We start from the raw sequence: 19,665 nt of genomic DNA, 5'->3' as shown, positions 1-19,665 counted from the left end.
ATGATGTGCTTGGTGAAGATTGAGCTAATTGATGTGTAGTCCTTGTAACTTATTGACTAATTTCTCTATAGATAGGCTTTAGACATGTTTTTGAGGGAGAACTCAGCTGGTAAAACTGACTTTGGATTTCACCACATCACCTCAGAACTGCATCTATACAGTTCTCTCACAGCATATTGGAATGATCTAGCACCCATTTGGGGAACAACTGGCATAGTTATAAGAGATCTGCAGGAGTTTCTTGTGTTTGGGGATCTGATCATGTTCTGCAATATTAGAAAAGCATTCATTTCACTGTCTTGCACTAGTCTCCTGGTGTTCATCTGACGTTGGCTACCCTACAATTTCCACCCTTTGTTTCTAGCTGTGCCCTCTGGACAAACACAGAACAAGTCTGCTTAAAAATGGGAAACAGGGAAATGAGAATGCTTGTGAGCTCCTTGCAGCTTGTAGCATCCTGAGGGACAGCATGGCTGGCTGGCTGGCAGAAACCCTGAACAGTAGCACTTGTGCAAGGATGGGAGGAGATAGAACCTCCAACGAAATGTTGCAGACTATTTGTAGAAATAGAGGGTTGCATCCATTGCTGCACGAGCTTTGTTCCACTTACACAGCAGAACTCCCCTTGGAAGGGCTGCTCTGGTCGCACAACAGAACCTCCCCATCATCTCCTCTTCCAGCACCCACACCAACCCCCCCACAATGTTCCAGAGAGTCCCCCAGCCTTCTGAACCAGATTTTGAGGGTGCATGGGTGTGTGGGAATTAGACCCTCATTCCCATTTGCAGAGTACAGTTGTACCTTGGACCCTGAAAGCCTTGCGAGTTGAACATTTTTGGCTCCTGAATGCCACAAACCCAGAAGTGAGTGTTCTGGTTTGCAAACGTTCTTTGGAACCCAAACGTCTGACACGGCTTCTGTGGCTTCCAATTGGCTGCAGGAGCTTCCTGCAGCCAATCAGAAGTTGCACCTTGGTTTCCAAACATTTTGGAAGTTGAATGGACTTCCGGAATGGATTCCGTTCGACTTCTGAGGTACGACTGTATGTGGAATCAGCCTTTAATTAGCCCCCCCCCCCCAAAAAAACCCACCTATGCAAGACACTCTCTGTTAAAGTTTAATTAACATATAACTTTTACTTTGTGTATTTGTACTTGCAGATTAAAATATACAATGCAGGTGGATGTTTCTTAAGTTGCTAAAACATTTTACATAGATTTGTATCGAAGGCTGACTAACATTTACAGACTGACTGACACTGAGGCAGCAGCACAACACAACATACTTGCTGCTCTGTTAAAACTGTCCTACTAACTGCCATAACTGTACCAACTGAAATAACTGCCACAGATTGTATGACATTCTAGAGTTCTACAGCTCTTCAATTAACCCTTTAATACGCATTTTGGATGCTAACATCCCTCATGGGGTGGCTACAGGAAAGAGAAGAGGAGGAGGTTCTGCGGGAAAAGCAAAAATCTGTTGCATGAGTGAAACTGCAGCATTGCATACGATCCAGAATGTAGACCTATAGTGTGAGATAAGGCCACAAATTCCATAATTTTGAAGGAACTCCTCCCTTCCCTGCCCCCAAACCTTCTATGTTTGAAGTAAGAGATCCACCTGCAAATAATATGCAGAAAAAAATTGCAATTGGTATGACCATTGTAGGTTTCCTGGCTAGCATTATAAATTGTGAATTCAGATGGGAGGGAGGAAGACAATATGGCATTTTGATGGTGGCCTGTTGTAATGTTACATATTATTTACTTGTGAGATAAACAACATATTTTTTTTACCAAATAATAATGAGTTATAAGTGGCATTCCCAACTCTAAACTGATGGCAACAACAACAATACAGAAGCTTAAGGTACTAGAAGTACAATCCTGCTTATAAAATCAAAATGACAAGTTTGGGAAACTGCAATGGGAATACTAAGCTACTGGAACACTGTGCTGCCCCCCCCCCCATGGTGGATGTTCAGTTTCTGTGCATAGTGTTCGGTTTGTGCAAAGTTATCTCTTGCCAAAGTTCTCCTTTGTGTGCCTATAGTTCTAAAGACATAAGGATGAAACTTCAGGTTGCACATCTTGATATATTTTATTTGAAGGGGCAGCTAAAGACATGTGGTTGCCTGAGGCAAAGGGCAAGAGGATGCCCTCCCCTTATTCCACATACAGAAGCAAACTAGATTGACAGTTGAATTTTGCTTTGATGCTGCCAAGAGGATGATGCCATGCACTGCACCTATGGACAGCGGGCTTTTTTAGGAGGTGCACTGGATGGTAGACTGCTTGGCACCCACAGCTCTGTTCTCCAACACCTCTCCATCATTTCTTATCCCCACCAAAGCATCTGCATTCTGAGGCAACTGCCTCCCTGCCTAATGGTAGGGCTGACTCTGTTTATTTGTGTTATCTTGGTAGGGCTTTTACCTATGACTGGCTGTGGGACTGGAGGGCTTAAGAAGTGGAAAATCTATGTTCTAGGGCTGTCCACTGACTTTATTGGGAATGTTTTATGCTATGTCTTCTGTTACCACAAGATAACACCAACTCAAAGGGGAGAAAATGAGTCCTGGGAGATCATAGGCCTTTGTGGCATACCCCACTTCACACCCTTTTGCTAACAGTGTACCATTTGTCGTAGCTTCCTCTAGTGTAAGGATACTGCTATAGTGTTGTATCTGTAAATATGAGTGATCAAATTACCATCAATTTGATCACTATTATAACTTTACAAATGTTTATAGAGCATTCTGCTTATATAACTTTTCTATTTTGAATCTGTAAGTGGGGTTCATCAAATGTCTCCCTGTACACCCATGTTTGTGTTTAAAATGAAATTGGTTTGGGAACCTGATCTAGATTAGAAACATTGAGTAGATGGAGGGGTGTTTAATTCCCCTGCACTGTGGTCCTGACTAAGATTCTCCACCGACACCAAAAGTGGCTGGGGCAAATAGTCGCTCTTTAGGGGTATTTTCATCATGACAATGGGACCAGGAGAATCAATCCAGATTGTAGCTCCACCCCCTAGCTGCTTTTCATTCAAAAACCACATACACACAAATGAAAAGCCATATTTAAGATACTCTTTAGCTTGGCTCACAGAGGATGGAACAGATATCTAAGGATTAGGTTGCTGAGATTTGTCCATTAAAATCATATTTGAAAGGTTCACTTGGAACGTAATAAAGATTTTAGGAAATTTACAGAATTTTTATTCCAGTTTAGTAGGCAGTGACTATCATGAAAGTACTCACACAATTTCTTTCCCCTAGAATATTGAAATGTTAAGCTATTAGGGGAAATGAGCATAGAAGTTACGCACCCACACTAACTCATAATTGCATGGTACAATAATTTTCATTGACCATAAATAGAAAATGTAATTTTGGAAGTAGGAAGCTATTTTTACTAAGATAGCTATTTACATTTCAAGTATTTGAATATACGTGGGTGGGTTGTTTCCTGCATTAACACTCTTCTCTGTGCCAATTGAAAAATGTCAACCCAGAACTATTTCAGATTTTGCTAACTGCGTTTCCTGGCAGCCTTCATGCCATGTTAAATTCTGCTTTAGAGAGTCGCCTGAACTTCAAGAACAGCTGTGTGTGTGTGTGTTTTTATGTGTGTGAGCATCTGAAGAGTTGCAGTGGAAAGGCAGGACAGTGGCATCCCATCCAATATGATTAGCCAATCAGTTTTAGTTGGGAAATATCACTTAAGTTTGCATAATACCACTAATGCTTATGGGATAAGCACTGTAAATGCAACCTTTGAAAGGAACTGCTGGATAATTCTTTTTCTCTCTTTGTTATATTGATGACAGGATCAGGACATGAGGATACTGGTAGCACTCAGGCAAGTATCTCCAGCAGGTAGAAGTGCTGTTATGCATGACACCAGTCCATCCAGCTACCAGTACACCCAACAGTTTATTTTGGTATGTGATGGCTAACTTTATCCCATCATGTATTCTAATATACATATAAGCAGTGATAAGTCATATAATTTTGATGCTGTCATATAAAGATTTTCCTAGAAACCCTAGTGTAATGACTTTGGGTGTTTGACTCCACCATTCACCTAGAGCCCTATGGCATGCCATTCTGGCATAGGTTCTCTTTCTGAAAACCCACCTGATCTTGGCTGCTATGTGAATTGGTGAAGGTAGGAAAGGCCACTGAGAGTTGCATGCATTAAGTCTGTATGTTTAAAAGGTAAAGGTAAAGGTACCCCTGCCCGTATGGGCCAGTCGAGACCGACTCTAGGGTTGCGTGCTCATCTCGCTCAAGATTCCGTGAGCCGGTGCCATCCGAAGACACTTCCGGGTCACGTGGCCAGCGTGACGAAGCTGCAACTGGCGAGCCAGCACCAGTGCCGCACACGGAAACGCCTTCCCGCTATAAAGCGGTACCTATTTATCTACTTGCACTTAGGGGTGCTTTCGAACTGCTAGGTGGGCAGGAGCTGGGACCGAACGACGGGAGCTCACCCCGCTGTGGGGATTCGAACCGCCGACCTTACGATCAGCAAGTCCTAGGCACTGAGGTTTTACCCACAGCGCCACCCGCGTCCCTCTGTATGTTTAAAGTGGCTTAAAGCACTGTAGCTCTAGCACAATGAATCCACTCAAAAAACAACAGACTTTTTTGTGATTTGTTAAGTGACAGGGGAATGGATTGAAAAAGGTGATATTAATGAATGATTAATGCAGAGATGTGTAAACAGCCTGCAAACAAATCAGGTTGGATGCAGGATGAATATTCATTGTCATATAGCCACCCCATAAAAAACTAAAAATGAATGCTAAGTAAAGGCTGGGCATGATCTAACCATCGTGTCAGCTCTGTGCCAGCCAATCAGGAGCAATGCTTGATGAGCAGGTTGTCTGGAAAAACCCTGATTGTTAGTGCCATTCCCATGACTGTTGCCCATTCCTCCCAGGGATGTAGTAAGGGGTCCATGCACTCTTGAGGCCCCTTAAGGATATTTCTCTCTGTATAAGGAGGCAAGGAGAGTCCAGCTCCACTGTTTCACTTCTAATCCTGGAAGAAAAACCAACACTTCTTAATGTATTACATACATTTAGAGATATTCCTTCCTTCCTTCCCTCACATCTCACTCTAGTCAGGCTCTGTCAGACACCAAACAATTCTGTGAGGCCAAATGATAGAGGACCACTAATCCAGATTTCAGCATTTGGGCCAGCACAAGTGTTTGTATCAGTAGATATGAAACTACTGAGCTGGAAGCATTTTTGTGATGCTGTCAAAGAAGTCTATTGGCTAAAAGCCACTGTGGTTATTTTTACAGCTCCTCTCAAGGTCTGTGACTGACAGGAGAAAAATCATCTTGTCTCAGACAAAAATGGTACTTTTGAGGCTGTTTTTATAGAGCTAGCTTGAATGCGGTGCTGTACCATAGTGACACAATTTGTGTCCAAAGTATTTATTTAAAAAGAAGAAGATGAAGAAGAGGTAAGCTGAAGCAATTAAACATAGAAAGGGAAAAATGAATGTTAGCTCAATTTACCATTAAGAATTTTAGAACCAGTAAGGGAGCTTACTGGCAAACAGGGGCTGGCTTGCCTCTCAGTGTTAATTTTTGGAGGTTCACGCCCAGCCTCAGTAATTGCTGGGAGCTGGGGCCAGTCTCATTTATAAATAGGGGGTGGAGCTGACAATAGCCAGGCAGTTGGCTCTGGAGATTCACCCTCCCTACCCTCCCTTTGTTTAATGTTTCTTGTTTGCAGATTAACTTTTTCTTCCTGTTTAACGGGCGCTGCTACAATCTTTGACTGGTTGCTATTGAAGGACCGGGAAGAAATTTTCCTGCATTGGCAGGTTTTGTCTTCCCCGTAGCATTTCGTCACAACTTTGGTGGTTATGGCCTTGGGTGGAATCCTTTAGTCTTTCCTTCCCTATATATGGGGGGGGGGGCGTGAAGTGGTGACTCACCCCCCTGCGGCAGTGATTCCAGGGTCCCCCTCTTAAAGGGGTTATATATATATGGGTGTCACTGGCCATACACTGAAAGGTTGTCAGTGAACTACCCTGCGTGCGGGGATGTAGGCTTGGCTGCCTGCTACACTTACATCTCGTAGATCACCCCCATATCCTAATTACCCTGATGAGCCCAAATTCCCCCCGACTGGGGGGCTGGGCCAAGCCAAGTTCTTCCTACATCTGGAAGTTTAATAAAGTTGTGGCATAATTTTAATTCCATATAACATTTTCGGAGTCTTTATTCCTTCCTTATGATCCCTGGGGGCTGGGGCTGTCGCCGCCTGGTCATGCAATAATTATTATTTATACCCTGTCCATCTGGGTGAGTTTCCCCAGCCACTCTGTTCATCACAATTTAGAGATGGAAGATACAGTACTTCTTTCACCTGGCATCCAGAAGCCACAAGGAAATGATTTCATTTTATTTGTACCACACTTTTTAGCTAAGATCCACCCCCCAAAGCAGTTTACAATAAAATTCCAGTACCTGAGCTAGTTACTGCTACTGCAACTTAATCAGCCTGGATTTCAAAGTCTCAGCAGGGATTAAAGTGCAGGGCTATAGCTCAGTTGGTAGACTGTGGTGCTGATAATGCCAAGGTCGCAGGTTCAATCCCCATAAGGGACAGCTGCATATTTCTGCCTCAATTTCCAGTTCAGTGTTCCAGTTTTAATTCAGCTGCAAGGACTCCTGTAGATGCAACTTTGCCTCATTGTCACATGTTCTGTACCCGTTTTTCATGGTTCTCCTTCCAAGTAGAACCCCTGCTTGATTTAGTACCTGAATTATTGCAAGTTCAAGGGAGTTTTCAGAGAGAAGCTGTCAGCTAAAAGAAATTGTCTTTCAATGAGATTTCAATGTGCTCAATTAGAGAAAAGTACTTTTTTGCACAACTGTTGCCAAGAAATCGTGGATGTAACGGACAGAAGTTTTCCTGCCTAATCTTCTGAAGCTGATGAAAGGTAGGAGCAAAGGCCAAACTAGAGGGGGTGCCACTCACACAATTAGCAATTGGATAAATAGCCTTTAAAGTAGACTGTAGACATTGGAAAGCAATTGGGACTGGGACCCTCATGTCTGAGTTAGGGGACCTTTTACACTTTGAGTTAGTGTGGTGTAGTGGGTAAGAGCGGTAGACTCGTAATCTGGTGAACCGGGTTCGCATCTCCGCTCCTCCACATGCAGCTGCTGGGTGACCTTGGGCTAGTCACACTTCTCTGAAGTCTCTCAGCCTCACTCACCTCACAGAGTGTTTGTTGTGGGGGAGGAAGGGAAAGGAGATTGTTAGCCGCTTTGAGACTCCTTAGGGTAGTGATAAAGCAGGATATCAAATCTAAACTCTTCTTCTTCTTCTTTGTTCCCTGCTGTAGCCACAGTCAGTGGTCAGCTCCTGAGTTTTGTATTGGGAGGAAAAATCCCATTTGCTTCAATGGGAGCTTCTTTGTATTGTAAGGAGTGGAAGCCTTGATGTGGATTAGAACTGTAGCACCAAGCAAAGTATTAAAGCCCCCTCACCAAATGCCAGAGTCCTGACCCCCCCCCATGGTAAAAAAGAAGGAAAAAACTATTCATGTAATTGTGAATTGTGGTGTTATGTGTAGTTTGGCCCTAAGCCTTGATGCTGCTCTGTCAATGTCTGATGAAAGAATGATTAGGAATATTGATGTTTTCCCTCCAAATCTTCATTTGAGGGGAAACAGAAGCTTTATATATATATATATATATATATATATATACACACACACTTTTTTTTTTTTTAAAAAAGATGCATATTCTAAATAGAGGGTCTCCCCCAATCAATTTGTAATAGTTTGTGTCATTCAAGTGATCCACTTTCCTTTTAGGCCATAGCCCTATTATCTCAAGCCCATCATCGTGTGTTAGATCTATCGCAGTAATCCACATTTGTTCTCGGAAGAATCTCTAATCAGAATCCCTATTCTTCTCTCTTTCTAAAAATCATTTTTATCTGGCAGCAGGGGGAACAGGAAGTGGCACATTCCCATTTTGCCTCAGGTAGTGAAATGGGATGGGCCATCCAGGCTGTGAGAGTGATGGAAACGAACAGTACATATAAGTTTGCCTATGCACAGTGTATGCACATTTGTGACATGTGGGCCCACAGGGCTGCATCTTTTACGTAATTACTTAGCTACATCCTTGCCTCTGATGATGATCTTTCCATATGAGCAGGTTCTGGTGGAGGTGGGTCAGGCATAGGCAAACTTGGCCCTCCAGATGTTTTGGGACTACAACTCCCATCATCCCTAGCTAACAGGACCAGTGGTCAGGGATGATGGGAGTTGTAGTCCCAAAACATCTGGAGGGCCGAGTTTGTCCATGCCTGAGGTAGGTGATCCTTGCTTTGGATTGTGCTGTTTTAAAACGTACGTGTCAGGGGTTCAGGAGCAGAGGCACAGGAAAGGGAGGAAATAGAGAGTGAGGGGGAGGAGTCCGAAGGTAATGTTAGCGATGACAGCGGTCCGAGGTCTCTGAGTCTTTCCAGCGAATCGGAAGATTCACAGAAAGGGGCTCCCATGGTCAGAGCAAGGGGGGTGCCGAGGGGGACACCCCAGGAAGAAGGGGCCAGAGGGGACTCAGAGAGAAGCAGTTGGAAATCAGGACCAGCGTCCACACCAGAGTGCAGTAGGGGGGAGGAGTCCCAGGCATCGGGATCAGGCGGCGCACTGCCAGTGGGAGGACATGAGTCAGGATTGGCCACGCCTCCATCGGGGAGCGAGGAAACGGTCGAGAGGAAGGTTGAAGGCTGGGCGCGCGCGCCAAGTTCAAATGTACAGGAGGGCGGTGCAGTTGGCAGCCCGGATAGGGAGCCAGGTCCCAAAGCCCGCCGAAAAGACGGGGAGGAGTCAGGGGGGTCAACGTCAGCGTCAGAAGAATCCAGGAAGGAAGGGACCCCGGGGGGTAGCAGGACCCAGAGGAGAAAGGAGAGACGGAAGAGGTGGAGTAAGGCTAGAATCTTAAACTGGTGTACAGGGGGCGGAGACTCAGATGGAGCTTCGCCGATCTAACCATGAGACGTAGAGTTGCACGCAGCAGCTTGAGAATGGAAACTGTAACTCAATAAAGACTTTTGTTTAATGATCGCTGGCTAGCGTGATCCTCTGTGAGCTAGGATCTGGAAGCAGCTCTGACAGTACGTTTTTTTTAAAAAAATGAATAAACACTGTACTATGTCTAGCTTGCCTTTTTTATAGTTACTACTTGATAGATAGGAGAACGTAAACACATAGGCCAATTGGATTTAGAAGCTTTGTGTTCAGTTAGGTTCTGTCCTTCCTTTCAGTTCTTTATTGGGTGTTATTTAAGACAGGGATTTTGAATGTGGGGGACATAGTCTCATTTTAAAATACAATACTGCTTTATTGTAAAATACCCTAATCAGCTTTATTCCTAACATCTTGTTAGTCACTGCCGGCTCTATAAAACAAGGCACCATGTCCCCTTAGCTGCCGTGTCTACATTTACAATTCATGAAGCATCCAGCATGACACTTCAGATTTATATACCTATAAACATTTAGGTTTCAGAGTAAATGAAGGACTGTATATTAACATCTCTACTCGTTTCTTATTCCAGTATTTCAGACTAACTGGAAGCATGTTGGGAAGCAGATACAAGAGACCAGAAACTCGCATTGCACAAATCAGAATGAAATCAACCTGGTCATAAAGCTAAGTGGCTCTCACCTAGATCTGAAAAATGAACTTCAAGATATAAAGGCTGGAAACAGGATAAGTGTAATGTCATTAGAAGGGAGTGAATGGGATAGGCCAGCTTTTATTTTTGAGCTCCAAAATATAAACAATGTTGAGTATCATTGTCTAAACAAAAGTGTTTTCAGCAGGTGCCAAAAAGAGTGCAGTGATAACACCTGCCTGATTTCAATAGGCAGTTCCAAAGTTTAGGTGCTGCCACATTAAAAAACTGAGTTGGCATAAAGCTAAACTGATGGTCAGAAGTAGTGGCATCAGCACAATTGGCAGTAAGCATCATGTGCATCTCAAGGAGGCAAGAAGCGATGATAACAGTAAAAAACCAGCCTACCCTAATGCAGATCACCCCCTTGTGGGACTTCATCTCTTTTTTCCTTTGCCCTCCCGGCAAGGCATTGCCAGTCGTCCTTGCCCTTTCCTTTCCTTTCCTTTGCCGTCTCCCTCTGTTGTTTCTGCGGCTGTCAATATTTAGATTGCAAACTCCATGGGGCAGGGAGCTGTCTTTTTTGTAATGCTTGTGTTGTTGTACAATGGTGACATTGTATAAATAATTAATGCCGCCAATAACTCTCTCCAAATAGTGTCTGCGTGCATATGGTTAAAACAAGGAGCATTGGGTAACCTTCAGGAAGAAGATATACGGGTGGCTTATGTTGCAATACAACAGTTGACCCAGCACAGCTGCAGCTTGTTTTCTGACTGTAATAAACTGAACACCGAGCTAGATTTGCTTTTAATCCCTGCAAAATGTAAAATGGATCGGCCTGTTTCTAATGCTAATCAGGTCTTTGTGCCCCGCTTGTGGGTTTCCCTAAAGCATCTGCTTGCCCGGTGTTGCAAATAGGTTGCGGACTCTTGGTCTGATCCAGTAAGTTTCTTTTTATGTTCTTATACAGAGCCATGCTTTATACAGTACACATTTTTTAAAGAAAAATATACAATATGAAATCATTATCATAATCATTTTAGAACCAAGCTGTTAGATTAAACTCTTTGAAATTGGTGCTCGCTGTCCTGGATTATTGTCTCTCTAATGCATTGCGGTAGCAAGTTTTAAAACAATACGAATCCGAGAGCAACAAAGCTTTCTGTATGAGGTCCGCAAATATTTACAATTCAATGAAAATGCAGATTGCTGTGTGACTTTGTAACACATGCAGAAATGTCGCTTAAATATATTCAGATGTGAACACTAACGATATAGTTTGCATTTTGGTAGGGGGTTTAAAGGTGTTCATTTACAGCAAAAACCTTTGTTTGCTAAAGTTAACCCAACACCATTTTGTTGCTTATTTTAGCTTGAAAGTCAGTGGGAACACAATGGGAGGGCACTGCTCTAACATCAAGGGAAGCTGTTCAGTGGTACAGCTTCTGCCTTGCGTGCAGAAGGTTCCAGGTTTAATCTGTGGCATCTTCAGGTAGGGATGGGAGAGATCCCTGGCTGAAATTTTGGAATGTCTCTGCCTGTCATGGTACACAACATTCTAGTACAGTGTTTCCCAAATGTGAGTCTCCAGCTGTTTTTGGACTACAATTCCCATCATCCCTGACCACGGGTCCTGCTAGCTAAGGGATGATGGGAGTTGTAGTCTAAAAACAGCTGGAGACCCAAGTTTGGGAAACACTGGTCTAGTACATCCACCGCTACACCTACAGTAGAGCTGTGTGCCTTCAGCATATTGCTGACAATGTACTCCAAAACTCCAGATAACCCAACTCAGTGGTTTTGTGTAGACGTTAAACAGCATAATTCTAATTAGCTACACAACCCAATCATTATACCGCTTTCTTCTTATGCAAGACACTTTGTAACAATAACAACAAACATTTTCCTTACAAGGTTTCTGCATTGTGGTTAAAGACAAGACTTTTCTCCGTGGCCCTTAAATAAAACTGCATCTGTAGCCTCTGACCGCTTGACTTAATGCAACTTTACCATTGCATTGGCAAGACTACATGGCCACTCAGATTCTCCAGGATTTGTAATAGTGATAACATGGGGTTAACAACGTAAGAGACTGTGGAGAGCTGCCTTTTCATGCAGTACAGATTGACATCTGAAAAGCTTTTAAGGACATATCACTATCATGGTCTCCAGCCATCTGAATCTAATCTCAATTTTAATCTGTTGACAATTACACAGTGGTTCAAGGCCAGTAAAGCTTCTATCCACCAATTATTCTCGGTGATGTACCAGAATGCACTGCCCATAAAAGTCTGATTCCAAGGCATCTAAAAGAATGACTTCTTCAGTATGAACTTTCCCACATAGCTTTGTCAGCATACAGCTTGGTCAGGCACTCCTCTTCTTGAGTGTCTCAGTTATCTCAAGTTAGGTGTGTAGCTGCAAGGGCCATATCTTTCTCATTATGGAACTCCCAGTTTAGGGAGCCAATTAGGCTAGTTCTTTCAGGGTATTTCAGAGGGTGGCCAAGATCATTTAACTTCACAAAGCCTTTGAGAGAGAAGCTAAATGGGTATTATTTATGCTGATATTGGAAGTTTGTTGTGGGTTTTTAGCACTCTGGTGGCGTTTCATGTGCTTTTAGATGTTTTGGAGTTTTTTTATGTGGTAACTTATAATAGATGGAAAGCACCTGGTCATTATTTTGTGCATTTGCTTTGGAATGAGTGGAAGTTGAACTGAATGGCCTCATTTTGCTCACTTTTTCATGTGTTCTGACACAAATGCACATCCTATGGAAATACATAACCTGATGGTGATGGTGACAACAACAAAACATTATTTTCATTTCACATGCCATTTTTTGGGGTGGGGGGGGGTAGCCACAGTCTGAGGAACATCTGGGGAACATCACCCAGAGAATTTGTCATAAGAGAAAAGAGTGATTGTGAATAGTTTGAAAATTTGTTTGTTTTCTGTGAGGGGGATAAATAATTATGACTTACGTAGATGACTGAGGAATGTGTTCTTGGGCTCTGCAGAATAAGGGCAGTAATTACCGCACTGTTGAGAGGAAGAAAGTAGTATTCTGAAAATTGTTTCCAAATTAATACACATTTCCTCCAGGTTTTTTTTTTTTTTTTTTAAAGAAAGCGAAAATTAGCACTCTGGCTGTAGATGAGACAGATGCTCAGCCTCTAGCTACTGTACCTCCCGTGGCTCTCGTGATACCAGTCTGATTGAATATGAGCACAGCAGTGCTTTCTCTCCTTGAGACAGTCTGACAAATGTTCTTTGTGTGAAGGGGCATTTGGTTGCTCTAGTAAACAAAGCCCTGCTCCTTTCCTCCAGATGTCTGTAGAAATAATGACATCTCACAGTTCCCGTGCAACCCACCATATCTCATTCCCTCTAGAGAGATGGTGATGCACAGATGCCATCAGATAGCTCTTGTTACCAGCGCAAATATGTTTGTAGCCATCAGGCTAAATGTTCCCTCGCTACACAAAATCCACAGGTGATAGAGGTAGCTGCCCAAACCCCTCACAGCCCTCTTTCACGTCACTGGTGGCAAGGAACAGCAACAAATTCTTCCATCAGATTGCTGGTTCGACGCAACATGATGGGTAAAAGTGTGAGCCACAGGCTAGAATGCCATTCCTGGTTCAGATCTCACCTCAGCCACAAACTTGCCTGGTGCTATAGGAAGCCACTGTTCACACTGCCCCAGCCTTCATTCCTCATCAGCGGTAGGGACTTTCAATACTCAAAAATAGCTGTGGCTACTGACAAAACACAATTCAGAAGGTGACCCGTGGAGATGGATCTACAAACTGTCTGAATATGCATTCATAATTCATCAGAAACCTGGAAAGCAGAATGGAGTCACAGATGCTCTCAGCAGTGAAAATAAGAGCAGTGAAAGCAGATATAGTCTGGTCCTGGGAAGGCAATATAGGGAACAATTTAAGGACCCTGAGCTGTATAAAGTGAATCAACGGATGTATTGACAGAGACATATACAGGGGAGACTTGACCCAGTTATGGGGAAGAAAGAATACATCCATTGATTCTGTTGGAAACATACTTGCTTGTGGGAGCTGAAAGGATTTTTATGCTTGAATCCTTAGATAAAAGTACTTGAATGCATGATAATGATGCAGCTGGACACTTGGGGCTATGGACAGATATTTGACTGGGCATCAGACAGGTTTTTTTGGCTTGGCATGGCAAAGGTTGTTAAACAACAGGCACATTCATGTCTCATGTGCCAAGAAAGGGAAGTGCCAGCAAGATGAGAAAAATCACATTAGGGTAGGTGCCACAGCCTATGAAAACATGAGGATTTATTCAAATAGATTTGAAAGGTCCACTTCTGGAAAGAGCAGCTTGAAACCAGCATTTTCTTGCAGGATGTTTGGAGGTTTTAGCTGGGGAGTTCAGCTATAATATATCCTTGACCATCACATCCCCTTCTATTAGGGAAGATTGTTTTCTTCCACTGAGCATGCAGCTTTGGCAGGCATGTACATGAAGCGGTGAGGGAGGACACTCAGCTAGCCATCCAGATCAGCTAAATGAACCCTCGTGATCAATGGGGTGACAGATGTTGCAGCCAGATTGCCCTCATATGCAACTTGGAGGGTGTCTTTTTGCACTGTCGGCTGAAGGAATTCATGGGGAAATGCTTTCAGAGACAGTTTCAAATTGTCATGGTGATGCCATGGTTTGCTGACAATATTATTATTTTACTGCTTACGCGCGCGCACACACACACACACACACACACTCATTATTTGAATTTACCGTGTTTTCATTATTGTTATTTGCAATGTGTGTGTGCGTACACCTTTGGGCACCCTTCCCTTTGTTTACCTGGAAGTAGGGAAAGGGTGGTGGTGGCGGCAGAAGCAATGGGAAGCAAGGAGGGGAAAGTGACTGAAACACCAGAGAGGTGAATGCTACTAGCCCAAAAATAGAAAGAAGAAGAATTACCAACAAAGGAAGAATGGCAGACGAAATTGATGGAATATGCTGAAATGGTGAAACTGACAAGGAAGATCAGAAACCAAGAGGATCAAGTACAGTGGTACCTCAGGTTAAGGACTTAATTCGTTCCGGAGGTCCATTCTTAACCTGAAACTGTTCTTAACCTGAAGCACCACTTTAGCTAATGGGGCATCCTGCTGCTGCCGCACCGCTGGAGCACAATTTCTGTTCTCATCCTGAAGCAAAGTTCTTAACCTGAAGCACTATTTCTGGGTTAGCGGAGTCTGTAACCTGAAGTGTATGTAACCTGAGGTACCACTGTATAAGAGAAACACCAGAGAGATGGTTCTTGGGACTTGGAGTCTACCCTGGGTCTAACCACAAAGAAGCATAGGAAGCTGCCTTATACTAAGTCAGACCACTTTTCCATGTAGCTCACTATCGCTTACACTGACTTGTATTGGCTTCCCAGGGTTTCAGGCAGGGGGCACTCCCAGCACAACCTGAAGATTGCAAGGATTGAACCTGGACATCCTGCAATGCCCTACCACTTAGCTATGGTCCTTATGGCAGTAGCTCCCAAGTCACCATCCTTGTCCCTATCTGACTGCTGCAAGTTAGCAGTCTACACTCATAAATCACTGCTCTACACTCATCCATAAATCAGAAGCTCTCCTGCCTCCTCCACTTGGAACAGGAGCAGAACAAGGGGGGGAAAGCAGGGAATAGGGGAGTGAGGGGAAGTTTGACTGACTGAGGCTTTCTTCAGTTTATATTAGTTAGTTTGTTCATCTGTTCAGTTGTGAAGACTAGCTGGTAGCATAGCAGAAAAACATGACATGAGCCTTCTTTTTATATTGAGTATTCTCTGGCATTGAGACAATTTGGATGAATGGCCTTCATGCGGACTTCCCAACCAACAAATATCACCCCATGAGGGAAAAAGCTACTCCCACAATGTTCAGCCCAGGACAACTTTGTCCCTAAGCCACCTCATTGAAGGTAAACAGGTAAGGAAAAGCATTGATCAGTTATCAGACTGATATGGACATTGGAACCAGAGTTGACATGCCCCAGAAAAATATAGGTTGCTCACTCAATTTTCCCCTTAAAGCAGGCGTGGGGAACCCTGGCCCTCCAGATGTTGCTCAACTTCAACTCCCATCATCACTAGCCATTGTTCATGCTTGCTGGGGATGAAGGGAGATGTGGTTCAGCAACACCTGGATGGCCAAAGGTTCCTCACACCTGCATTAAAAATTGGGAAACCTGCAGTATCTGGGTCAAGTTAATTTTTTGGGGGGAAATAAATGCCTATTGCAGATTGTTGTAAGTTATAATAAACTTGTGGCCAGTGGTTAAATCCATTTGCTGTTTTGTTCCTTCACTCCATGGGCATAAGGGCAAAGTGTGTGCATAAATACATCCTTAATTAGCAAATAACATTTGCCACACTCTGCAGAAAGTTCCTTGATAATTAAGTTTAAATGTACAAACATGCTTCATATAGTAGAGACTGCATAATAGGGGGCAGGTTGGGAGTTGCTAGGAAGGTAATTGTAGGAGAAGAGCCACCTGCTTCTCCTTGTCTCTTTCGCTTCTGACAACCTCCCACATACTCACTTTTCCTTCCCACTTTCTTAAATTGAGAGAAAGCAGAAGAGAAGGCAAGAGGCAATTAAAGGCAGGATGCCATCCCCCATTGCCAGCTGTTGTTTGAAAGGTGAGGTGAGGGGAACCTATGGGGAAATCTTCTAAATAATCAGAATAATATATTACTTATTTATCTATTTATATAAATTACCAGAAAAATTACCGCTCACTGGAAAAGATTGCAAAACGAGACAGATCTCGCCTGCAGACTTACAATCTAATAGATACAACGTGCAGGAAAAAAGAATTGGGAATGGAAAGAGAAATAAGCAAACTTAGGCAAGCAAACGTATTTCCTCTTATAATGGCCAGCTTGAATGGAAATGGTTCAGGGAGAAGAACAGCCAAATGGCAGCTGGTCTCTCTGCAAGACAACAGAGTGAGCCCTGCACTATCCCATCTCTTCTGCTGCAACCAGGTGGAGTCACTGCTAATAAATAGCAGCTCCAGGGAGAAGGAACCAAATGACAGCTCTTCCAGGAAAAACAAATGGACCACCTGGGCAAGTGGAATATCTCTTTACTCAAAGCTTAAGACACAAGAAGTATAGCTAGGGAACAATTGGTAGTGCAATAGATGTGCAGTTTGGACATCCAGTATTGTTGAGTGTGAGCATGTGCAGTCTATGAGTTTGCTTTGTCTCACATCCCATTTCTAAAACTAAGTTCAGAATTGTAGTATGCACAGTTTGCCACAGTGTTTAGTTCCTTCAGGTAATATGCATATTTCCTTCTTCCTTCTATATTAATGTTGTATAACACATCAATGCACTAAAGAAGAAGAAGAAGATTTAGATGTGATTCTAATTATCACATTTTTAAAATTGTGTAGTGTTTCATGGATGTGCACTCCAGTGAATTATTAAAACACCACACCAAAAGAATCTTTAGATATATCCACTGTATCTGCTGAAATAGGGGAGGAGGCCCCATCAGCATTGGCATTCTGTGAGCTCTTGAATGTTTAAACAAGCACTTCCGAAATCTAAACCTGGATCTCCAACTTTGATTGTTGTTTTAACTGTTATGCTGTATTAATGAGCTTGCTTAATATATATATTAGTCACAGATGTTTTACTGTAGTTTAGGGTTGCCATATTTCAAAAAGTGAAAATTCGGAGCTTTTTGCTGAGCTTTTTTTTAAAGGAAAATCAGCCAAAACGACACTGCCAACATGGATTGCCATACACAATGCGTTCATGTATGGCAAACCTACTATAGTTGTTTTACTATTTATTTTAATTACAGAACAATTGTGTATTCCAAATGCTTGAATAGGTACTTGAGACCCTCCAGATGTTGTTGGACTATGTCCCATCATCCCTGACCACTGGCCATTCTAGCTGAGACTGATGGGAGTTAGAGTAAAAACAAACAAACATGTGGAGGACCCCTGCCCCATTGTATCTGTTTGACTTTGGAAAGAGGATCAGGTAAGCCAGAAGTTTGAAATCTTGTGAACATACTGGATGAGGAGACTTTTGGAAGGCTCATGTAATCAAGGGGTGGAAGACTTGGTATTTCATTCTGTAACATCTTGGTTTGTTTTTCATGAGAATTGCTTTGGCACAGATCTTTTCCCCCCCTGTGTAGCTGGCCAGTGTGAAAGTTCCTGATTTTCCTAATTTACAAACAAGCTGACTAATTGAGTCGTGTGCTTGCACCATCAGTAATATTAAACAAATAGTGACAATAATGATTTTATACTACATAGAGGAGCGTGATGCTTACATTGGGTAAATAGAATTATCACCTACTAAGATACACAAAAGTATTATTATTCTTATTTATTAAATTTCCATACTACCCTTAATCCGAGGATCACAGGGTGGTTCACAATTTAAAAACTCAAAAATACATACTAACTAAACAATAACAACAACCCCTAACCAAGAAGAGAAGAAAATGGAGGTATATTCCTTTAGCACACAACCTAAAAGTAAAAAATGCAAAGCAGGCAGTATTAAACTGTTGAGTCTATTAGTGCTTTCGAAGGCCAGTCTTTCCTTAAAATACTAATTCACACTGGAAGAGACTGCTTGACGATACAGCTCTATTGCTGACAGAACGAGGTCTGTGTTTCTGGCACCAAATCTGCCTATAATCAAACCAACTGTCAGCACTCAAACATTAAGCACAGGCCACCTCATATATACAGAAGCACAAATTGGCCAGAATCCAACTGGCAAAACTTCCTGTGGATTTGCTCCTGGAGCACTTCAGTGGAGACACAGTATTTTCTCCTAGGTATGCTTTCTTTGGGATTTGCTTGCTGCTATGAAGGAGTGGTTAAGAGTGTGACATGTGCCCTGGGTAGGGATGCTGCCAGGTTTGAGGGGACTCTGAATTAGGTGCTTGCTTCAGCTAACATTACTGGGACATAGGAGGCAGGCCTCAAATGTGACATGTGGTGCTGCTAAAAGCAGTGCAGCTCCAGCTACCCACAGCTCCCTCAGAGCTTTGAGCAAGGCAGACACTGCCATCTTTCTTATCCTCTATTCTTCTGGTCCCGTCCCTTCCCCCCAACAATATATGGGCCCAGAGGCATTGAGGGAAAAGGCAGCTGCAGCTAATTGGTTCAGCCATTTTAAATGAACCGCTTGGTGAGGCCATAGAAATTGCCCTACTTTGCTGGATGCTGATGGCAGGGCCAGAACTAGGAGAACGGGGTAAGCCTTTCTTCCTCAGCCAGAAATTTATATTCTATGTGGCTTGGTTCCTGTGCGAGAGGCAGGAATAACCAGGAGGAGGGTATGTATGTGCCTAACCTTGGTGTTATCAGCACCTTGCTCTAGCCAACTGAGCCAGCCTGGGAAACTGGATGATTGGTGGGTGCTGATGTGATATTGGGGCTGAGAGGGAAAATCAATAATGGCATCATGTACCAGGGTCAGACGGAGGAGGTGAAGGAGTTTCAGTGCTATTACCAGGGTCCTGGGAGTGGAGGATATGCAGTATCATCATAGAAGAGTATGGGGAGGTAGACACGACATATGTCACCCCCGCTCAGCCTTCTCTCAACAGAGATCTTGGTAGCCATGTTGCTGACCTGCCCTCCCATCTGGTGATGATGTTGCTTAATGCCAGATTGGTCCACAAAAAACCCCCTCCCATCTATGATTTGATTCAGGATGGGGCTGGTGATCTGGGGTGTGTTACTGAGACCTGTGTGGGTGAGCTGGCAGGCCCTGATCTTAGCCAGCTGTGCCTACATGGATATTCAGGGCAGCACAAGTCAAAGTCAGCAGAACAAGGAAGGGGTATTGCAATGATCCATAAAAGTTCTATCATTCTTACCTGGAAGCCAGTCCATCTGGGACTTGGATGCAAAGGTTTGTACCTGGTGTTGGGAGGCGGAAACAGAACAG

General features: G+C 43.3%; 1 long non-coding RNA gene across 3 annotated transcripts; it reads left to right on the top strand.

Annotated features, from left to right (window-relative positions):
- Nucleotides 1-1,866: 1,866 nt before the first annotated feature.
- LOC308474955 lies at nucleotides 1,867-12,503 on the top strand. Of its 3 annotated transcripts, XR_013985045.1 has the most exons (4): nucleotides 1,867-2,392; nucleotides 3,838-3,869; nucleotides 5,325-8,404; nucleotides 9,173-12,503. It is a non-coding gene; the product is annotated as an uncharacterized lncRNA (long non-coding RNA). The 3 variants fall into 3 exon arrangements; XR_013985046.1 differs by having other exon boundaries at nucleotides 1,867-3,869; nucleotides 5,325-8,394; nucleotides 9,164-12,503; XR_013985047.1 differs by having other exon boundaries at nucleotides 1,867-3,869.
- The last annotated feature ends 7,162 nt before the right edge of the window (nucleotides 12,504-19,665 follow it).

The sequence above is a fragment of the Podarcis pityusensis genome (genome assembly GCF_964106645.2).
Source record: "Podarcis pityusensis genome assembly, chromosome: 4".
NCBI classification, from domain to species: Eukaryota; Metazoa; Chordata; class Lepidosauria; order Squamata; family Lacertidae; genus Podarcis; species Podarcis pityusensis.
The sequence above is the reverse complement of the archived record's forward strand: the minus strand, read 5'-3'. Positions and strand labels throughout refer to the sequence as shown.